The sequence below is a fragment of the Schistocerca nitens genome, chromosome 2 (genome assembly GCF_023898315.1).
Source record: "Schistocerca nitens isolate TAMUIC-IGC-003100 chromosome 2, iqSchNite1.1, whole genome shotgun sequence".
Classification (NCBI taxonomy): Eukaryota; Metazoa; Arthropoda; class Insecta; order Orthoptera; family Acrididae; genus Schistocerca; species Schistocerca nitens.
Window position 1 is genome coordinate 680,482,129 of NC_064615.1, and position 6,717 is coordinate 680,488,845.

Sequence of the window (6,717 nt, forward strand, 5' to 3'; positions counted from 1 at the left end):
ATCACGTAAATGAGAAAAAGTTGGAAATTATGCTTTACGTTTGTTGGAAGTGGCAAAATGCTCTCATTATGAAACAATGGACGAATATAAACTGGGTAACGTGCATTCCATTTTAAGCAAAAGCAATTTTTCATTCGTCTGAATGTTTATGACATCATTACTCCTGATTTACATGTCATACAATAATACATCTTTGCAGGTACATTCAGTGGTATATGTGGATGATGTCTGAAAACTGTGTTATGAATGGATGTGGTAATAAAAAGGTAGTAAATTAAAACATCATTCTAATGTTGATGTTTAGTTGAGTGAACAGCAAAAATGAAGTGAGTAATACATTTTTTCTTTCATTGTTTTGTGGGAGACGTTACTGAGAAAAAGTTTTGTAAAGGGTCAAAATCATGTGTAAATGTTCTTGGAAGTCGCTAAGTGCTCTCATTCCCAAATATTGATTGAATAAAATCTGGATATTTGTGCACCATTAGCTATGCTGCCTCAAGGCAAACACGCATTTTCTTACAATAATACTTGTCTTATTGTGTTATAATTTTACCATAACGTTATGCCGCTAATGAGTAGGCTGTGACAGCATTTCAAATTTTTAACTGTGTGAAATACTGAAAATCTAAATTTTCCTGCTACTTCCGACAGTATCATGGTAAAAATCAGTTAAATCAATTAAATTTAAAACTGCCTCTGCCTCTGTTTGATGAAATTCAAACTATGGGCAAAACTATGTAAATATAACATCACACAATAAAAATGTTAATAAAAACAATAACCTTACAATTTAAATACTGTATGTAGTTACTTGTATGTGTTGCTAACACGTGCTGCCATGTTGTCAGTGTATCTGTTTTTGTATATAAGTTGGGCTGGATTTGATTAATTTTCAATTAAACAGATTCTCTGATCTTAGGTATTGGAGTGAGCCATTGGGGCTCTTTGGTTTTCGATTCTTCACCTAAGGGCATGGTTTGTCCATGAGGGCATGGTAGTCAGGTGTTGATGTGCTCTGGCAGCGATTGGGAGGAAGCTAAAATTTAAACTGTGTTGAGAGGAAAAGCTGACTTGGCAGTTAGTATGGAGGGCAAGTTGTGGTTGAGAGAGGAGAGAGAGATAGGAGAGCTGCTTGATTGCCATCAGTACAGAAAGATAACTTGTGTGGTTAGCACCTTATGTCGCTGAATGACTGCTGTTGATTTTAATAAGATTGCCACATGTGGAGAGAAAACCACATGTTCATGTGATCATGATTTTTTTTTCTTTTTCTAATTATGTGTATTTATGCCTCCTTACTTACAACCACAGTGGCCTTATCTGTAAAATAATTACAACATTTTGAATAGACTGTTAGTTATATTTTGCAATGGGTAAAGGAAGTGATTGGTCCATTAGCCTATTCCTGAGCAGTGACATAAAGTGATTTGTCATGCTGTTAAACTTCTGCTTGTCATATGCTGCCATTTACACATTATATTTTACGAATTTGTTTGTTAAAGTGTTTTTTTCTAAACTCATGGGTTAGTCTCTTGCAGGCTATTTTGTTTACAAGGAAACAGATAATATATTCATTAATCTGTTTCTTCTGCTCAGAAGCTTAAAATAAATGACATTGGTCTCACCTCATGTGAAACTTTTATCGTATGTAACACTTAACATAACAGATTTAGTGCTGTACACATAAAATTACTGCAAGTTCATAAACCTTGGCATTCATCTGGCGCTGCAGAAAGCCAGGATAGTATCAAATCTGGTCATTTACGTGTTTTTAAGTTCAGGTTTAAAATTATATTGGTATTTTTAAATGATTGTTAATTTGTACTATACTGGGTCAAGTAGCCTAACATGGGGTTGTATTTAATGTTTTATTCCATTTGCCATAGTGTCGAAGTAGGCCTTGTTATAAATTATAATTTTATTCTTGAGTGTTCATGTTAAGCACATATTGCTTCTCAGGTTTCGATTCGAATTTGTGATCGGTTATAAGTCAGTGAATCAGGATGGCCAAAAGTGCTAAATCCTACAATAAATTGTCTAGTAGGTTCTTGTTTGTTACATCTGATCTTCGTATGCTGTCTTCAACTTTGTTATTTCGATGTTCTGATCTGTGGTTTGTATGCCAGATAGCCTCCTCATGATTACATTAGTCCTAGCCCAGACTGATTGCATTTCCAGCTTCGTCATTACCAACTTTGTCTACACATTTCCTTTCCTTTTTGGTCTTTCGTGGCTGGTTGGACAGAATTTGACTACTATATGGAGGAGTTGTGCCTATGCTAGACGTTATGTGGTCATGTCTTTGGTTGCGTAACTTGGCATTAAGCCATGCCATATCACCTAGCAGTTCTGGGGTAGAAGTTAAGTTACTTACTGGATCTTTTTCAGATATTTTGGCATCAGCCACTAGAGACAAAGTGCCCCAAGAGACCGCTAGTCCTAATGTATCAAGAAATCAATTAATATCTTGGCGAATACTTTGATATACCTTTATTGCGACTACTGTTTACCTAGTTCTTCTTGCATGTTAAAATTTCGTTTCTGGGAACTGTATTGGCGATCTTATTATTCTGTTCACTAATGGCAATGTAATATTTGCGTACTGCTGAGTGTTTATATACCGAAAATTGTTTCACCTTGCTGCTTATGCTATGATAAGTTTAGACCTCGCTTTGTTCTGTAATGGGGTTGAAGCCTTAAGGTCTACTCTTTATGATAAAATTCTGTTCTAGGTTCTTACCAAAGATTAAATTAATATTATAATGATAGTTAACTAATTCGGTTTGTTTCCATTGAGATTTAAGTGTCTTCCATGTTAGTTGATTGTTTCTTAGCTTATGGCACACAAAACCTCTGCTCATATTTATTATTAGTACTATCAACGTCAATACTCCATTAAGGACAGCGCTAAAACACAATCAGTTTTCATAGCATTTTCTCTATCTCTTTTTTTTCCTTCCCAAAATTCTCTCATATATTCACTGTGTTCTTTCTTCCTGTCTTCTGTCCAGTCCTTTCCTATTTTCTTCTTTTTGGGTGTTTTCTGAAATTTCTGTTGTCTGATTTTTTTCTCTTTATTTTTCCCTGTCTGCATTGCCTTCTATGGAGAAGTTCAATTTATTGAGGTATTCCATGGTTTCTTTTGCCCAGTTGGTTTTCACTGTATTAGCTGTCACTATGTTTAAAATTTTCTTGACCAATCTGCTTTCATTCATGCTATGCATGTGTCCATAGAACTTTGCTCTTCTTTTCCTGGTGTTATTTGCAATCATCTCTGTCTGTTCAGACACTTCTTTTGTCAGTTTCTTTATTCAGTTCTCTCTCTGAAATGGCCCATAGATCTGCCTGAGTATTTTCTCTCTTGTTTTTCTGTCTCCTTGATTTTCATTGTTCTCTTGACTACTGTTGTTTCTGAGGCATACAAGGCCTCTGGTAAGACAACATACTGCATGTCTTAATTCGGCGCCGATGGAATTGCTTCTTTTTTGTAATGATTCCACGTCAGTTTGTATGCTTTGTCTAGTTTTATGATCCTCTCTTCATTGGATGTCACGTTCAGTCCTATTTTCAATATAATCTCTCTTAGGTAGTTGAAACTTTCTACTTTGCTACGAGTGAGTGTATGTCTGTGGATTTTGTGTCCGTGCATTGCGATTTCTCATTCTAGATTTGTAGCCCTGTTCTGGCTGAGATTTCATGTAGTGTATCTAGAGCTTCCATGATTTCTATCATGTGTTATGATGGCTATATCAATGGCAAAGGCCAGACATTTTGTGTTGACATTTCTGTCTTTGTGTCTTCCCGTCTTTACTCCATTGACTCTTTTCTCGCATGTCCTCATTATTTTCTCCAAAACAGAGTGAAATAGAATGGGTGATAGATCATTTCCATTTCTCACTCCTGTCTTGATTTCAAATGTTTCTGAGATCTCTCCCATAAACTTCACTTTGAATATGGTATTCGTTAATGTTTCCTGGAGTAGCTGCCTGTTTTTTTTTTTTGTCCGCCTTCATTTCTTCCACTGTGTTGAAGCGTGTTTCTCAATCTATGGAGCTGTAGGCCTTCTTGAAGTCGACGAATGTTATTGTGGTGTTCCTTGAATTTCTTGTTGTCGATATTGTTCTCAGGCACCAGATCTGTTCACTGCGTGATCTTCCCATTCTGGTCCCTCCTTGGTATTCTCCTAACTGTGGATCTATTTGAGGCTCTGCCCAATTTAAGAGGGCTTTTGACAGAATTTTGAATGTCACAAGCAGAAGTGAAATTCTTCTGCAGTTATAGGGTCTGTTTTGTCTTCTTTCTTATGTATGGGGCGATTTATCACTGATTTCCATTCTTCTGGTACATTGTCTGTTTCCCAGACGTTTTTTGATGATTCTGTGTATTTTGTATGTGATGTGCTTGTGGTCTAAATTCCAGATACCTGCAATCAGTCCGTCTTCTCCAGGTGCTCTGTTATTTTTCAGTGATTTTATTATTTTCACTACCTCCTCATGTGTTGGCAGTTTGGAATCAAGATTGGGTTCTGGCTTCCTAAACTGTAGGCTCTGCATCGGTTTATCACGATTTAGTAGTGTGTCAAAGTATTGTGCTAATATTTCACAGTTCTTTTTTGGGTGTGTCTCCAGTGTTCCATCTTGTCTTTTGAAGCATAAGCTTGGTGGTTCTCTGAATGTTTTGTAAAAATGTTTTTTTGATGAAGTGCTCTTCTATCTCTTTCAGCCTGTTGTTTTCATAATCTTTTTTTCTCTATGGATTATTTTCTAAGTGGCTTTCTGGGTCCTGTCGAATTCTTCCCATTTCTCAGATGTCCTATGACCCTTAAATTTTTTCCCTGCTTGTATTCTGTCTTCTATGGCTGTGTCACATTAGTTCCACTATCTGTGTTTTCGTTTTCACAGTGTTTACCCCAACTTCATCAGTTCCTTAATTTTTTCTGACGGTTCTGTCCAGTTGTTACCGTCGATTTTCATACTCTTTTCTATTATTTATTTATTTTAAATTGTAGGTACTCTGGGTCTGTTCATGAATCTCTATCGGCTCTCTTGATTTGTCTGCTGGGTATAAATTGCGCTTTAATTTGGAGTAGGTGATGATCAGATTAAAAAAATCCTTGCCTTGTACTTACATTCGTAATTTCTCTGGTGTTTTTCACAGATATCGCAACATGATCTATCTGAAAATCTCCGAGGCGTTGTTGGAGATTTCCAAGTTCATAGTTTCTTATGTTGTTCCTAGAATTGCATAGACATGATTTTGAGGCTGAAATTCTTGCTAAAGGATAGCAGGTTCTCTCCGTTCTCGTTTCTCTATCTGTGAGTTGAGTGTTTTCCTGTTATATCTTTGAGTTTTCTTTTCCTACCTAATTGGGCATTAAAATCTCCTAGTAAAACCTTCATGTGCTTTGTTGGTGGTTTCTTCCAGATTTTCCCAGAAATCTTACATTATTTGTGAGTTTTTCTAGTTATAGTTGTTTGTGGGGACAGGTGCATTGATTAGTGTATAGGTTTTATTTCTATATTTTGTATGTAATATAGAGAAAGGTTAGGTTAGGATAAAGGAAAGGTAGAAGGAAGGGAACTTAATTTCAATTTCTGTAACTGAACTTTATTTCAATTTCTATTATAATGTGTGACATCACCAACAACTTTCATCTTGTTGCAATTAAAATCTCCTTCAACTCATACAGACACAGACTCTGATTCACTTATTTTGCGATGATTCCTCGTCCTAAGAACCTAAGGCATTGTGGACATATAATAAGATGTGCCCCTGTCTCTGTTGTACACCTCACAAATCTGAAATGTCTGATAAGCTATAATTTCTCTACTGTTAAAAGTCTCCAGACTTGTTACAGTCTCTACTTTACCACCACATACTAGAGCCATAGTAATCCAGCCATTACCCTATTCACTAGCATCTGCGTTAATAAGTGTAAAATTCAGTACACATCCACAAAACACTGAAGGTCCATGCAAAATCACTTGTGCACCTACGCTGTTCTTCGTACTAATAGCAATATTATCAACAGCTTTGTACACTGTCAGGTGGTAACACATTCTCCTCCTATAATAGCGAAGTTTCTTTGAAGTGAATTGTATTTATTAATATTATAAAATTGTTCAGTGACCATACTGCCAAAGATATTTAATCACTGAGTAATTTGTTAAATTTAATCTTCAGTATAACTGTTAATAAAAGGTGAATGTAGGTTTGTAAACCCCTGGTCCTATTCTTCCCGAAATTTCCGGTAGTCACCGTTCATAGAGTTAGGGATTATATGATTATCTTAGTCGATGCAGCTCATGAAAAGCAACCATATGGTTTCTCAACTTCTTAGGTGGCGTAATTACATTAAAAGTTATACATTATCAGGTGTGTACCTCAGAAGGAAGTCTGTTTGTCTCTATAACTTCAAATAATAGCTTTATGTCACTATCACTAGATGCATAATTAAACACTCTCTCATATGACACCTCACGTGTCTCTGTATATAGCACGCTTTATACTGCACATACACAGATGATGACAAAGTAATTACGATTTTCCAACATCCACTGGCCACAGGCGTCAAAGGCTCATGAAAAATCCCACCTAAGGTCCACGCATTGTCTGATACCACAAGAAGGGACCTCATGGCAACTACGTGGCCTGAGGCCATAAGGGCTGCCCACAGAGCAGAAGACGTCCTTGACCAGTGGCTAGAGGTGTGCAAGC